Genomic DNA, 15996 nt, shown 5'->3' on the forward strand with positions numbered 1-15996 from the left:
TTTTATGACAGTGAATGCAATGTCTGAGTTCTACTTTAATACAGCTCAGTCAGGAAATACCAATAAATTTAGGAATCAGAAAAAAACATGGTCATATTTTAGTGAACAAAGTAAAACTGTAGTTTCTTTATGCAATAGGAAACAGCACAGGATATGTCAAAATATGAGAATCCATGATTAGTTAAATAATACATGGTATGTATGACATTTGTTGGATGAAGTAAGTTAAAGGATAACAAAATAAAAACAATGACAAAATCAATCAGGGTCATATAAAACAAAATGATTTTTTTTTATAAATGAGAGCTATTGAATAACAGCATTTTCATGTGTCCAATCTCATATAAAATAGATTTCAAGAATTTGTTGCTGCTTTAAAAGATTAGATCAAAGGCCAGGTAGTGGTGCACCTGGTTGAGCACACATATCACAATGCATAAGAACCTAGTGTCAAGCATCTGGTCCCCACCTGCAGGGGGAAAGTTTTGTGAATGGTGAAGCAAGGCTGCAGGTGTCTCTCTGTTTCTCTCCCTCTCTCCCACCCCTCTCCCCTCTTGATTTCTGTCTGTCTCTATCAAATAAACAAAGATAATTTAAAAACATACTAGATCAACTGTTCGAAAGTAAACGTATTATACCTAGTCATATACACTGTTGTCAAAACCAAATGAGTGATTTGATAAAAAGTATGAAGATAAATTCTATTACCATCCCAGTGGATAACTTTGTACTTTATGCTCTATGCTCTCATTCTCTCTTGGTAACCCAGGTTGGTCTTTACCAAGATCAAATTTGCTCAGAACTTTGCCCTTTCCCATTCACACTGATCTCTTACATGATGCTCTACTGATCAATAACAACCTCAGTAAATAACAAACACCCAAGCTCTGCTTCTACAGAATCTCATCTAAGATACCACACAGTGGGAAAGAGGCCACTGGCAGCTGAATGCAATGAAACATAAGGAGCTCATTTTCCCTTGGTTCCTCTATGTCCATAAGATGCAAATTGGGTTTATTTTCTCTAGATCTATAAATATAAAATACAAGTATGGTCAGTGAAGTTTTCTTTATTTTTAAAAAAGATTAAAAAATCTTTCTCAGAGATTGTTTTTCTCTAAAACATACCATTTTGACTACCTCCTACTGTATAGTCCCTTGAATTAGCAAACCTTTAATTCTTTTTTTTTAATATTTTATTTTATTTATTTATTCCCTTTTGTTGCCCTTGTTGTTTTATTGTTGTAGTTATTATTGTTGTTGTCATCGTTGTTGGATAGGACAGAGAGAAACGGAGAGAGGAGGGGAAGACAGAGAGGAGGAGAGAAAGATAGACACCTGCAGACCTGCTTCACCGCCTGTGAAGCGACTCCCCTGCAGGTGGGGAGCCGGGGTTCGAACCGGGATCCTTATGCCGGTCCTTGTGCTTTGCGCCACCTGCGCTTAACCCGCTGCACTACAGCCCGACTCCCAAACCTTTAATTCTTTTAAAGAGATTTTATCAAAAGTGTTTATCAAATAACTGAAATGAACTCAGGGTCAGATGTACTTAAAAAAAATCTCCTCAGACTCCTGGTGAAATTTAAAAGTGAACTGTTTTCTGATTAAATTAAATACATTTCAAGAATGATGACTGGCAGTAAGTTGAAATATGCCTGGATTAAAATGCCTGTCAAGTATTAAAGAATCATGTTCAGCGGGGAAGCAATTACAGAAGCCAAACCTTCCACCTTCTGCATCCCACAATGACTTTGGGTCCATACTCCCAGAGGGTTAAATAATAGGAAAGCTATCAGCAGAGAGGATGGATAAGGAGTTCTGCTGGTGGAAATCATGTGGATTTGTAGCCCTCTTATCCTATGGTTTTGTCAAAAAAAAAAAAAAAAAAAACTATTGTGTTCAAATGTTTTTGCCCTCTAGTGGAGAACCTAAATAGATATGATTGGTACTTCATTTTTAGGAACTGCTTCCTTAAAACATCTGCTCACTAGCATTGAGTTTTTAATATTAAGAGTTCAATTAATTTGTAGTTAGTCATTTTGAACAGAATGTTCCTTATGAAGATATTGTACAAGTTCATGCATTTTTGTATTCCATTTGGCATAGACAAACAATTTCTCTGTTTTGGCTTTCTGAAAAATTTTAAAATATTGAAAGGCATTTTTCAGTTCATAGGTATTTTATTTATATTCCACCCACTTCAGTGGTTCACCATTCTCCATCATAATAGTTACCCAAGTCCTATTAATTCTAAAGTTACCAAGACACTTGTCTGAGAATTGAGAGCAAGGCAGTTTACTTTGTGATAATAGAAAATAAATTATCTTGGATTAGTCACACAAAAAATACTCAAAAAATTAGAAACAGTTTTAATTATATAGAGAGCATTAAAGTATCACTAATGTAGATGATATAAGATTATTTTTCTAAAATTCCAGAAGACTAACACCAATAATTTTTGTCAGAGTACTAGGAATATTGTGGTTTTCTTAACCATTAACTTTTGAAACTCAGTCAAAATAAAGTTGAAGTTAGTATGTGAAAAATAGAAAGTTTTGTGGGGTTCATGATAAATCCAGACACTGCTATTAATTCCATAATAACTCTTAGTTTTCTGGGGTGTGTCATCTTTAGCCTTTAGCTTCCTAGTCTAGCTTGCTCATCTAACCTGAAGAAAGTTAATGGTCTCTCTGTGATTATTTCCACTTCTGAGTACATGGCACTGTCATTTGAATATATATATATATATATCTGTGATGATGCCAGCCAAAGATGTAAGGCTATTTTAACATTTGGGGGTAGAGTTGTATGGGTTGGAGAAGAGGTGGTTCTTAAGGAAAAATTAGTGAAGGACCTATACTTGAACTAGTTTGTAGAATCTTGTGAAAATCACTTCTATTTTCTGAGCCTCTGTGTCTTTGTAAGTAAAACAAAAGGGAAAGACCCTACTTAAGAAATGTCACTAAATTAAGTGGCAATTTATTTCCTTTTTCTAAATGTTTCTTACAAAATAACAGTGAGCTTTCCAATAGCTCACTGTTTTCCTTTCACAGGCTTAGATAACCCATTATATTCAGGGCTGTGTCAACTATCCAGCAGTGTCATCTATCTGGCACTATTACTTCTTGCTAATTGAAAACTAAAGTACTTCTTCCAATTGCTGCTTCAGTATTCTGGTTTGCTTTTAGTTTTCAGACTCCCCCCCCCTTTTTTTTTAATTACCTTGAAACTTTCCCTGACTTTTCTCTCTAACCTGGATCTCCTAAATCTGGTCCGCAACCCGTGCTGCATTTCAGACATCAGATCACATTACTTCCTTGTTAGATTGTACCTGATTCATTAGACTATATTAGGATTTTTGACGGAGGTAGTCACAACTACTTGATTATCTTCTGCACATCAGTTGCCATAATTATGTAATGACTTTTTTGCTAATTTGTTTAATTACATTTTTATAGTAGAGGATAATTAGTTGGCAAAGGCTTCTCATGTTCCTATGCACTTTGCAGTGTTTTTCAATTAAAAGACACTCAAATTTCTGTGCATTGATTAAAAAATAATGCTTTATCAACTTCTAGTCTCAAGGATACCTTGAATTCATGTTGGAATAAAAAGTTGTAAATTTCATACTCTTTATTATTGATAGGGAGTTAGGCTATTAGTTACACAAGGTTTTCATAACCTTTAAACTCACTCACTGTTCATTTTTTCATTTTGAAGTTGTGTGCATTTTTAAACTACTTATCTCAAAGGAGTATAGCTTTATTCTTGAGATATATTTGTAAATTATTTCTCACATCTTTAGATCTAAATATTTGCAGCCTACATTAGAAAAACAAATTTGTATTTCAAAGATCCATCAGTCTTTGAACCAGAAGGTGAGAGTTAAAATTACTTTAATTTCCCATTCTCCATCTAAGTCATATTCTGTTTCAACATACTTGATTTGAGCTCTGTTAAAATATCAGGAGAAATCATAGGAGGAAAGCCTCCATTCAAAGGAGCTACCAAAAAATGTAACCTATTTTGGTTATGTGCTTATGATAACAGTATTTTAATTTATTTATTAGATTACCATAACTTTTAATTCAACTATCTAAATAACTACGATATCATAATAAAAACTAACATAGTCTCAATATTAATAACTAATAATTTTACAAGGAAACTTAATATATACATATATGCACAAAAACAGCAGAGAAAATTAAATTGAACAAGATAAGTCAACATTTGTAGAGTGAGCTATCAGAGGTCATTAAAAAGCTAGTTGTGGTTTAGGAATCAGGGTTCTGTCCAGTTATAGAGGGAGCTGTATCACAGGAACCACTTGGATACAAACTCTTTTGCTTATTTGTTTGTTTTAAACCTTGTTTCCTATCCCCCTCACACAGTCTATATCACCATGATCAACTGAACAAACATTAAACATTCTAAACTCTGTTGTCAACTTCTTATACTCTAGATGTGAAAATAAAAGAAAACATGACCGGACAGAGGTCTGACAGTAGCGCCTCAGGTTAAGCACAGGTGGCGCAAAGCGCAAGGACCAGCATAAGGATCCCAGTTCCCCACCTGCAGGGAGGTGGCTTCACAGGCAATGAAGCAGGTCTTCAGGTGTCTCTTTTTCTCTCCCCCTCTCTGTCTTCCCCTCTTCTCTCCACTTCTCTCTGTCCTATCCAACAACAACATCAATAACTACAACAATAAAACAACAAGGGCAACAAAAGGGAATAAATAAATATTTTTAAAAATCTTTAAAAAAGAAAAAGAAAAAAAAAAAGGAAGAAAACATGACCCAAATCCCCCAAAGCGCAGTATTTAAAGGAAGATGAAAGCCAGGTTTGCTGATATAGTACAAAGGCAGAAGTGAGTCCATCTTGGACTCAGAAATTTACTTTGAGAGATTTCTACTCTTTCTTTTTTACTTTGTTTCTAGAGACACTTGTAAGATCCAAACTTAGAGTCAAGCAATCTGAGGTTCGGTTGGGGAACCCTGTCAGTCATTAGTTGAGTAGTCTGAAGGATGAGGGGGAAACACTAATCTCAAACAGAATTTGGCAGAGAACAAAGTTTATTGGGAGGTGCTAAAATGTTAAAAGCTGACATGACAGATGATATGTATAGGCCAGTGATTTCTAATGTATGTGTATATCGTCATATATGCACACACATACACATATTGTGTACACACACATATATATAATCTCCACAAAATTCCTGTGTCTATGACCTAAATTTGCAGTCCATGAGACTACACATCAAAATGTTTTAACAATCAAATTTGAGTTTTTTATTTTTATTTTTTATTTTTGACATATAATTCACTGGCTTATATGTAAATACGGAAACAATAAAGAGTGAAAGGTAAATAAATGTTGAGCTACGTGGTGTTACCATCTTAAAATTGTGTCTCATTTTTATTTTATTCTCCCTCAATATTATAGTGAAATTAGTTTCTTTATCTTCAGATTTCCTAAAGAACCATGAACATCAAAGTCTAGTGGAACTTGCCCTCTACCACTGAGAATTTACTGCATTTAGAAAGATTACATTTTATTGGTGCTGTGAGTGTTGGGATTTTCAGCTACTTTCTTGGCATTCAGATAAAAAATACTAACATGAGTACAAATTATGCAAGCAAAAGTTTGCCCTCTGCATACCTTTGATTCTTTCATTTTCATTCTCTGCTTCATTCTCCTATTTTCTTCATAATCTCTGAGATGCATCTGTTTCTTTATGTGAATTCTAAATTCCAGTGCTTCTGGCCTACTTTTTTTTCATTACTACTAAAACATTCTGTTCTGTGCAGTTATTTCCTTTTTTAGTTTTTCTCATCTCCACCTATATTTTCTGTCTTTTAAGTAGCACAAAACTACTGACCATGTAGACAGTTATCTCTCATCATTGTCTCCCTTGAATCTTTACTCTGCCAGTTTCTACTGACAACAAACAAGAAATGGTCAGCCTATGAATAGAACTGAAAAGAATGGGAACTAAGCCTTTACAGATGGGATGCCTTTTCTAATCTTCTGGCAGGAGAAAGACTAGGATTTCCTATGCAGGAAGGTTCTATTTATAGAGAATGTTTGAGAGGATTTACAAGGAACAAGAGCAGGGAGAGACATCTTTAAAACTTCAGGAGAAAATTCATAGCCATTCTGTGACTATTTTATTTATTTGTTTATTTATTTATTTAACAAAGGAGACATTAACAAAACCGTTAAGATTCAAGAGGCCCAGAGAGTACCAAACAGAATCAACCCATACCTGAAGACACCAAGACACATCATGGTCACAGTGAGAAGAAGTAAGGATAAACAAAAGATCCTAAAGGCTGCAAGAGAGAAACAAAAAGTCACATACAAGGGAAAACCCATAAGATTATCTGCAGACTTCTCCACTCAAACTCTAAAAGCCAGAAGGGAATGGCAAGATATCTATCAATCCCTGAATGAAAAAGGGTTTCAACCAAGGATAATATATCCTGCTAGACTTTCATTCAAACTAGATGGAGGGATCAAAACCTTCTTAGATAAACAACAGTTAAAGGAGGCAACCATCACCAAGCCAGCCCTGAAAGAAGTTCTAAAAGACCTCTTATAAACAAGAACATCACTATAATACTGGCAATATATCAGAGCAAACAAAATTTTTTTTGAACAATGGCACTACAATACATTAAATCCACAATATCAATAAACATCAATGGCTTAAACTCACCCATCAAAAGGCACAGGGTGGGGTGGTGGATCAGAAAACATAACCCAACCATATGCTGCTTGCAAGAATCCCATCTGTCACAACAAGATAAACACAGATTAAAGTGAAAGGACGGATAACTATCATCCAGGCTAATGGACCACAAAAAAGGGCAGGAACAGCCATTCTCATCTCAGACATGATAGATTTTAAATTAAATAAAGTAATAAAAGATAGGCAAGGACATTACATAATGATTAGAGGATCAATCAGCCAAGAAGACTTAACAATTATTAACATCTATGCACCCAACGAGGGACCATCTAAATACATTAAGCATCTACTGAAAGAATTTCAAAAATACATCAATAGTAATACAATAATAGTGGGAGACTTCAATACCCCACTCTCACACTTAGACAGATCAACAAAGCAGAGAACCAATAAAGATACAAGAGAATTGAATGAAGAGATTGACAGACTAGACCTCTTGGATATTTTCAGAGTCCTCCACCTCAAAAAACTGTAATACACCTTATTTTCAAGTCCACATAGCACATACTCAAGTATAGACCACATGTTAGGCCACAAAGACAGCATCAATAAATTGAAGAGCATTGAAATCATCCCAAGTATCTTCTCAGACCACAGTGGAGTAAAACTAACATTTAACAACAAACAGATAATTATTAAAAGTCACTGAATTTGGAAACTAAACAACATACTCCTTAAGAACCACTGGGTCAGAGACTCACTCAAGCAGGAAATTCAAATGTTCCTGGAAACTAATGAAAATGAAGACACAACCTATCAAAATATTTGGGACACAGCTAAAGCAGTACTGAGAGGGAAACTTATAGGCATACAATCACATATTAAACACCAAGAAGAAGCTCAAATGAACGACTTACTGCACACCTCAAGGACATAAAGGAAGAGGAACAAAGGAACCCTAAATCAACCAGAAGGACAGAAATTCCTAAAGTTAGAGCAGAAATAAACAACATCGAAAATAAAAGAAACATACAAAAGATCAATGAAGCCAAATGTTGGTTCTTTGAAAGATTAAACAAAATTGACAAACCCCTAGCCAGACTCACCAAACAAAAAAGAGAGAAAACTCAAATTAATAGAATTGTAAACGATGGAGGAGATATCACAATGGACACCACAGAAATCCAGAGAATCCTGCGAAACTTCTATAAAGAACTATATGCCACCAAGATAGAGAATCTGGAAGAAATGGAACAATTCCTAGAAACATATGCCCTTCCAAAACTGAACCAAGAAGAACTACAAAATCTAAATGCACCAATCACAGACAAAGAAATTGAAACCGTTATTAAGAATCTCCCCAACAACAAAAGTCCTGGACCAGATGGCTTCACAAACAAATTCTACAAAACTTTCAGGAAACAGTTACCCATACTTCTGAAGCTTTTCATAAGATTCAAGAAACAGGAATACTCCCTTCCACCTTCTATGAAGCCAACATCACCCTGATACCAAAGGCTGATAGGGACACAACAAAAAAGGAAAACTGCAGACCAATATCTCTGATGAACATAGATGCCAAAATATTAAACAAGATCTTAGCCAACCGGATACAGCAACATATCAAAAAGATTGTTCTTCACGATCAAGTGGGATTCATCCCAGGAATGCAAGGCTGGTTCAACATCCGTAAGTCAATCAATGTCATTCACCACATCAATAAAAGCAAAGCCAAAAACCACATGATTATCTCCATAGATGCAGAGAAAGTTTTGACAAAATCCAACACCCATTCATGCTCAAAACTCTAGAAAAAATGGGAATAGATGGGAAATTCCTCAAGATAGTGGAGTCTATATATAGCAAACCTACAGCCAACATCAAACTCAATGGACAGAAGCTGAAAGCATTCCTCCTCAGATCGGGGACTAGACAGGGCTGTCCACTGTCACCATTACTCTTCAACATAGTATTGGAAGTTCTTGCCATAGCAATCAGGCAAGAGAAAGAAATCAAAGGAATACAGATTGGAAGGGAAGAAGTAAAGCTCTCACTATTTGCAGACGATATGATAGTATACATAGAAAGACTTAAAGAATCCAGAAGAAAATTACTGGAAGTTATTAGGCAATATAGCAAGATATCAGGCTGCAAAATCAATTTAAAAAAAATCAGTGGCATTTCTTTATGCAAACACTAAATCTGAAGAAGAAGACATCCAGATATCACTCCCATTAAATGTTTCAGAAAATCATTCAAATACCTAGGAATAAAGTAGACCAAAGTGGTGAAAGACTTGTATGTTGAAAACGGTGAGTCGCTACTCAAGGAAATAGAAACTGATACCAAGAAATGGAAAGACATCCCATGCTCATGGATTGGAATAATAAATATCATCAAAATGAATATTCTCCCCAGAGCCATATACAAATTTAATGCAATACCCATCAAAGTTCCACCAAGCTTCTTTAAGAGAATAGAACAAACACTACAATCATTTATCTGGAACCTGAAAACACCTAGAATTGCCAAAACCATCTTGAGGAAAAGAAACAGAAATGGAGGCATCACACTCTGAGACCTTAAATTATATTATAAAGCCATCATCATCAACACAGCATGGTACTGGAACAAAATAGGCACACAGACCAGTGGAAGAGAATTGAAAGCCCAGAAATAAATCCCCACACCTATGGACATCTAATCTTTGATAAGGGGGCCCAAAGGATTAAATGAAAAAAGGAGGCTCTCTTCAATAAATGGTGCCGGGAAAACTGGGTTGAAACATGCAGAAGAATGAAATTGAACCACTTTATCTCATCAGAAACAAAAATCAACTCCAAATGGATCATAGACCTATATGTCAGACCAGAAACAATCAAATACTTAGAGGAAAACATTGGTAAAACACTTTTACACCTACACCTCAAGGACATCTTTGATGAAGCAAACCCAATTTCAAGGAAGACTAAAGCAGAAACAAACCAATGGGACTACATCAAATTGAAAAGCTTCTGCACATCCAAAGAAACTATTAAACAAACAGAGAGACCCCTCACAGAATGGGAGAAGATCTTCACATGCCAGACATCAGACAAGAAACTAATCACCAAAATATATAAAGAGCTCAGCAAACTTAGCACCAAAAAAGCAAATGACCCCATCCAAAAATGGGCAGAGAATATGAACAAAACATTCACCTCAGAGGAGATCCAAAAGGCTAAAAAACATATGAAAAACTGCTCTAGGTCACTGATTGTCAGAGAAATGCAAATTAAGACAACACTAAGATACCACCTCACTCCTGTAAGAATGGCATACATCAAAAAGGACAGCAGCAACAAATGCTGGAGAGGATGTGGGGACAGAGGAACCCTTTTACATTGCTGGTGGGAATGTATATTGGTACAGCCTCTGTGGAGAGCAGTCTGGAAAACTCTCAGAAGGCTAGACATGGACCTTCCTTATGATCCAGTAATTCCTCTTCTGGGCTTATACCCCAAGGACTCCATAACACCCAACCAAAAAGAGGCTTGTACTCCTATGTTCATAGCAGCACAATTCATAATAGCTTAAACCTGGAAGCAACCCTGGTGCCCAACAAGAGATGAGTGGCTGAGAAAGCTGTGGTATATATACACAATGGAATACTATGCAGCTATCAAGAACAATAAAACCACCTATCTCTGACCCATCTTGGACAGAACTAGAAGGAATTATGTTAAGTGAGCTAAGTCAGAAAAATAAAGATGATTATGGGATGATCCCAGTCATCAACAGTAGTTGAGGAAGAAGATCTGAAAGGGAAACTAAAAACAGGACCTGACCAAATTGTAAGTAGGGCACCAAAGTAAAAACCCTGTGGTGAGGGGTAGACATGCAGCTTCCTGGGCCAGTGGGGGGTGGGAGTGGGTGGGTGGGATGGGTCACAGTCTTTTGGTGGTGGGAATGGTGTTTATGTACACTCCTAGAAATATGTAGACATATAAATCACTAGTTAATTAATATGAGAGGGGTAAAATCAATTGTATGTCTCAAAGTTTTTCAAAACACAAACTGAACCTTTTTAATATATAGTCTGTGTATTTGATATGCGCACTCTCTCAAAAGCCTAGACCAAGTAGATTAGAAGCATCCAATAGCACAGCTATATACAAGATACTGGATACTGTACAGCAAACCATAACAAAAGGACTTTTCAAACTTAACCCAATTACCAAATAACGTGATGATAACATTAACTATCAATTGTCTTTTTGAACCCTAAGACAGCAGGAACCTCACATCTCCACTATAGAGTCCCTACTTCCCCCAGTCCTGGAACCCTTGGATAGGGCCCACTGTCCCGTATGCCTCTCTCAATCCATACCAAATAATATTGCATCCGCCGATCACAACCTAACCAACGCAATGATTGCCACCTTAACATGCTTCACCTCAGACTGTGTCCAGAGACTTCACGTGTGGAATGACAACCCTTCAGCTTCATTACTCAGGTGAGACCCTTCCTTTTATAGTACACTCTAATTTCATCTCAGGTGGTTCACTTTCTAACAAAGTCCCATAACCTAGATATACACCAGTTTCTGTGAGAGAGAGCTTATGTTCACATGTATCCATAAACTACTGCAAAATATATACCTGAAAGCAGAAATACACTAGAGTTTGCAGTGAGTACCTCCCTTACACTTCTCCACTGTTCCAAGCTTTGGGTCCATGATTGCTCAACAATTTGGCTTCATATTTTAACTCTCTTTTCAATCACCAGGTTCCAGATGCCACCAGGATGCTGGCCAGGCTTCCATGGATTGAAGACCCCACCAATGTGTCCTGGAGCTCAGCTTCCCCAGAGACACACCCTACTAGGGAAAGAGAGAGGTAGACTGGGAGTATGGACCGACCAGTCAACGCCCATGTTCAGCGGGGAAGCGATTACAGAAGCCAGACCTTCTACCTTCTGCAACCCTCAACGACCCTGGGTCCATGCTCCCAGAGAGATAGAGAATGGGAAAGCTATCAGGGGAGGGGGTGGGTTATGGAGATTGGGTGGTGGGAATTGTGTGGAGTTGTACCCCTCCTACCCTATGGTTTTGTTAATTAATCCTTTCTTAAATAAAAAAAATAAAGACTGCAGAAGAAAAACTGAAAATTTAAGAGAACCATGGAAGAGACACCTTAGAAAGACTTTTAATAATACAACTAAGAGCTGATGTGTCTTTCTTTTTCTTTTTTTTTTTTTTCTGTGCTTCAGGCACTATTTCAACTTATTCTGGGGGTCAGTTGGTAGCACAGCAGGTTAAGTGCACATGGCACAAAGCGCACGGAATGGCGGAAGGATTCTGCAGGTGGGGATCGCTTCACAGGTGGTGAAGCAGGTCTGCAGGTGTCTCTCTTTCTCTCCCCTTCTCTGTCTTCCCCTCCCCTCTCCATTTCTCTGTGTCCTATCCAACAGCAAGGACATCAATAACAACAACAATAATTACCACAACAATAATTTAAAAATTACAAAGGCAACAAAAGGGGAAAAAAGCATATTTTATTCTAATAATACTTTAATAAGGTCAGTACTATCATTAGCACCATTGTATAGATGAGCAGATAAATAGAGGTATGGTAGCACACAAAAGATTTTCCAGTATTATTATCATGAAACAAATGGGGTCAAGAAATACGTTGGGCCTTAAAGCCAGCCCCCCCTCTGCTCCATTGCTGGCATTGTGGTCTATTTACATAATCATTGTTTTGCCTGAAAGATTCCCACCACGTTATCCCTTCAGGGTATTGCTAATTCAGTTAAAACCATCGCAACAGTTGCTAAGGACCCTTCCACCTTCCAGCATGCTTTTTGCCTCTCTCCACCCCCTTTCATAGCCATTTCCTTTTCCAACTTGCCACTTCCGGTTTTTACCCCATATAACCCGCTGCTATTCTAATTTCCTCTCTTTCTCTTCCGCATCCTCACCCAGAGAAGGGTTGCCAGGTATAGCGAGAGGCGGCCATTTTGCTAGCTCCACGTGGCCTAAACCACTGTGTTGACACCCAACTCTGGGGCGTCCCTATGAATAAAGCATTGTGTTCCTGTTCAGCCACAAGTTCCTGGTCTCTTCTCTCTCCCCCATGAGAAACCCAACAGAAATAACCTAAACAAACAAAAAAAAAAAACACTGAAAACATAATTTTAAATAAAACTATTTAAGTAGGTAGTATTCTTTCCTAATATTAAGGAAGAAAGTGTAATGACTTTTTTTCTCCAGAGTAGAACAAAAATAAAATATGCTACTTTACTCCTAAAATTAAAAATTAAAAAAAAAACTCCTGAAATGAACATCATTATATATGTATGATATGGCATTTTATGATAAACCCCTTTTTCAAAGTACAAACATAGGCAGGGAATATGGTAAGAATTCACTGCATGAAAGCTTGGCATGTATTTGTATGTAAAGAGGACACATTAGATATTCTGCAAAAGAACAGGGCTTGTTAAACATCTTGTGCTGCTTCAGCTGATGAGGAGGGACAGACTCACAGATATTATATCAAGTTGAACTTGATTCTTCAGGGAGAAGAGTAGAAAGATTTAGATTTGGATATAAGCCCAGAAGGTAAAGCTATAAAGTCAGTCCCAGGGATGATGTTAGGGCTTTGCAGAGAAGTTCATTTAGATGATAGATTATGTTTCACAATTTCAGGAAAATAGAAAGCTATCTCAGATTTAAAAAAAAAAAAGGAAAAGAAAAATGAAAAAGAAAGATGAAAAAGAAAAAGCAGATCTTGATAATTTAGTATGCTACTGGCACAACATATTCAATGCAAGATTTGTAAACATGGATTCCAAAGTTACTCATGCATTTTGTAGGGATAATAGAAACACAATACTAAACAGCTGAATCCTCACTAAAGAAGTGCCATCTTGAACCAGAAATATATCTTACCAGGTAGGGTGTATGTTGATTTGTCACCTTACCAACAAAATCTGGTGACACGATATTTCTCCTCTCTTTCTCTCTTTTATCTGAATTTTACAAAAAGACTACTAGGAAATTGTGAATTGAGTGAGGTCCCAGGAAAAATAAAATGTTGTCTTTCATCATCTTAACTGTAAGTAATTATTATTTCACTGTGAATCTTTGTTTTTGTGTGTGCATCATCCTGGTTAGTTCTGGGGCTTGATGCCTGCACGATGAGTCCATCATTCCTGGTGACCTATATTTTTCATTCCTTCAATTTTTCTCTCTTTCTCTCTTCCTTCCTTATCTTTCCAGATTGAGACAGAGAGAAGTAGAGAGGAAGGGGGATAAAAAGAAGGATAGAGAGAGATACCTGGGGGGCAGGAGGTGGTGCACCAGGTTATAAACACATAGTACAAAGCTCAAGGATCTGAGTTCAAGCCACCATCACCTCCCACCCCACCCCCGGCCCACCACCTGCAGATGGGATACTTCACAAGTAGTGAAGCAGGTCTGCAGGTGTCTTTTTTTCTCTCCCTCTCTATCACCTCCTTCCTTCTCAAATTCTCTCTGTCCTATCCAACTATCCAATAAAAAAACCACCACCAGGAGTAACTGATTTGTAGTGCCTGTACTACGTCCCAGCGATAACCCTGGAGGCAAAAGCGAGAGAGAGAGAGAGAGAGAGTGAGAGAGAGAGAGAGAGAGAGTGAGAGAGAGAGAGCTTAAGGGTCCCCATGGTGGCACACAGGGTTAAGTGCACATACCACCATACACAAGGACCATACACAAGGTCCCAGTCCCCACCTGCATGGGGAAGTCTTCGTGAGTGGTGTAGTTGTGCTCAGGTGTCTGCTTGTCTTTCTCTCCCTTTCTGTCTCACCCTTCCTCTCAATTTCTCTCTGTTCTATCAGATAAAATAAGTTTGAGAGAGAGAGAGAGAGATACCTACAGCACTACTCCATTGCTTCTGATGTACCCCACTCCCGCCACACAGGTGGGGACCAAGTGCTTAAAATTTTGTCCTTATGCATGGTGACATATATGTGCTCTAGTGGTTGATTGCCACCCAGTCCTCTCAGTTTTGACTCTGCTTTTAGTCTAACACTCAAGTCCCAAACTTTTATTGCATATTCTTCAATTCTTCTTCTTTTTCTCCTTCTCTTCCTGCTCCTCCTATTCCACTCCTCCTCCTCTTCCTCTCCTCCTTATCCTCTTACTCTCCTCCTTCTCCTTTTTCTTTATTTTCTTCTGCTTAGCTCTGGTTTATGGTGGTGCTGGGAATTGACTGAACCTGGGAATTTGAAGCCTCATGCATGAAAGTCTCTTTGCATAAGCATTGTGCTATCTACTCCCACCCCACCTTCCTTATTTTCCCAATATCAATAAATTCCAGACTCTGGAAAGTAAAATATATTGTGAAGACTATGTAGAATGAAAATAGCTGTCTGAACTCAAATGCTATTTTCTTCTTATTATTATTTTTTAGTTGTCAGGCTTCGTTGCTCTGGGCTCACTTTCTCAGACAGAAAGAGAGCAAAACAGAAAAATTGACAGACAAGGAAAGAAATCACATCACTGAAACTATGTGTATGTGTGTGTGGTGGTGGGGAGGTAGACTCAAACCTGTGCTCCAAGCCTGGAGCACAGTATCTAGGGAAGTAAATTTGTTGTTTCCAAATGCCATCTTTTAAAATTGTTATTCTTTACAGTCTGACCAAAGACTAAAACACTGATGAAATATAATTTCTGTTCTTGCTGAATGATTTTGTAAAACATCACCAAAATACAAAAAGAATGAATGATTTAATGCTATTAATGTTTATGCTATAATCTTATCAGAGATGAAATTTTATTTAAATAACTATTGTTATTAGAATTATTAAATATTAATATCTAAAAAAATTTCATATACATTAGAAAATATTATTGAAGAATTTCCAATAATATAAATATTTTTTAAATATTTTACCTTTCCTGACATATCTCCATTTTACTTTCTAGACCAAGAAAAAAAAATGATCATAAAAATATCCTGAATTTGTCCCAAAGCATTTTGTTTGCAGAAATGGTTATTATGAAAGTTTAATTCAGACTATATCATTGTTATGGTAGATGCTATTAAATATAATAAGATAATTTTTCCCTATGTAATGTGATCACTCTTTTAGTGATTATTCATGCTTAAACGTGTTTATGAATACGTGCTCAATTAAATATTTCAGAACCTAGGGAAATTTTTTTATCTGTCTTCTAGAATATATGACCTTTTTTGACTTCTAAATATAGAAATATATTTCAGGAGAATTTTCAAAAAAATGCTCTAAAATGAGATTCTGAATTTTATACAA

At 36.9% G+C, this 15996-nt stretch overlaps 1 protein-coding gene across 19 annotated transcripts in view; it reads right to left on the reverse strand.

Moving 5' to 3' along the window:
• Positions 1–15996, reverse strand: part of MLIP (muscular LMNA interacting protein) — a 286170-nt gene that overhangs the window by 25238 nt on the left and 244936 nt on the right. The gene's annotated exons all lie outside the window — the stretch shown is intronic.

Source organism: Erinaceus europaeus, chromosome 4 (genome assembly GCF_950295315.1).
Source record: "Erinaceus europaeus chromosome 4, mEriEur2.1, whole genome shotgun sequence".
Taxonomy (NCBI): domain Eukaryota; kingdom Metazoa; phylum Chordata; class Mammalia; order Eulipotyphla; family Erinaceidae; genus Erinaceus; species Erinaceus europaeus.